This window comes from Crocuta crocuta, unplaced genomic scaffold, assembly GCF_008692635.1.
Source record: "Crocuta crocuta isolate KB4526 unplaced genomic scaffold, BGI_CrCroc_1.0 scaffold613, whole genome shotgun sequence".
Lineage (NCBI taxonomy): Eukaryota > Metazoa > Chordata > Mammalia > Carnivora > Hyaenidae > Crocuta > Crocuta crocuta.
Window position 1 is genome coordinate 28078 of NW_027528880.1, and position 1412 is coordinate 29489.

The following is a 1412-nucleotide window of genomic DNA, read 5'->3' on the forward strand; positions in this document are numbered from 1 at the left end:
TGACACACCTGTGCACAGCCGTGGGGACGGCCTGATTCGCTCTCCCGTCAGAGAACAACTCTTACCAGCAATTCCTGGGAATGAGCTGCTCTCTGGGTACAGCACAGACTGTACAGGGAGGAGGATGTATTGAAAACAGGAAAATCCCCCACCGGCCAGTGGACCCCCGACCCTATCCGGGCAGGAGGAGACAGAAATGGGGCAACGCTCCAAGAAGCAACACGCCTCAGCCCAGAGCAGCTCTCTCGGCCACAGCCCTGCAGGCACCGGGCTGCCCTGCCCACCTCTACCCCTACACATACGCCGGCAGTACTTCACAAAGAAACAGGTCTGCACCCGTTGCCAAATGCCCTTTTGGGGCACAAAATTCCAGCCCCACCCCATGCTTGGGAAGCACTGGTCTTCGGGGTTTCTGATCTCAAGGCTCCTTCACATAGTCTAGGAGGTGAGCCTCCAAGTTCCCCCGGGGAAAGGAGGCCAGGCCCAGAGGCGCTGGGAGTATGAAGCAAAGCCGCCCTGGCTGGCCGGAGGGAGTACTGGGGGCTGGGGGAGCTTCCAAGCAGCTCGTCTCCCAGTGCTCTTTAACCTAAGTTGGGCCCCAAGATGGATTCTGGACCTGAATTTCATAAGAGACTCAGGAAATGAAAGCACTTCATCGCTCAAAGCCGTGTGTCCTTTCTCTCTGCGCCGGCGCACCCACAGGTGTCTCAAGCAGTGGTCAAAACGGCAGGTCTGTGCTCAGATGGCAACAGCAGAACGACTGCCAACGCTGCCCGACGCGGCGGAGCGCTCCTGGTGGCAACGCTGACGCGGACCGCCTCCTTCTCTTTGTTCCTGAAGCTCACCTGGGCCTCCGGGACCACTGGTGTCCCTAGTGAGGGCGAGTCCCCTGGCCAGGACCACAGGGGGGCGGCTCACCTAAGCTGCCAACAGACTAAAGGAGTCCCCGAGCCAGCAACGACCCAGCCCTGCTGCTCGGTGCCCGCACCCGTGCCCTGACGCTCGAGGCGCATCAGCCGGGGCCCACGGGCCCGGGGCCGTGCAGGGCGACCCACCAAAATGGCCGTCCCACGGCCGCTCACACACCCTGGAAACGCCCGAGGGAAAGAGAAACCCGTACTCCGAAGCTCACCGCTCAGACAGAAGCGCCGGCCTCTCAAGCGCCCGCGCAAAGTCACTGGCACCCATCTACCACTGCGCCCTTCAGTGAGGACCCGCCGGCAGGGGGGCAGGCCCCCCAGGCTCTCCTGCGCCCGCCTGCTTGGCCGTCCCAGCACCCGCAGGTCCCCAACGTGCCCCCGCCCTGTTTCCTTCAGCGACACGGACGATCCCGGGGCTCCCCAAGAGCCGTTGCGCGGGCCCCCGAGAGCCGCCCGAACAAAGCCCATCCCTACGACGGAGGCCATGAGCAC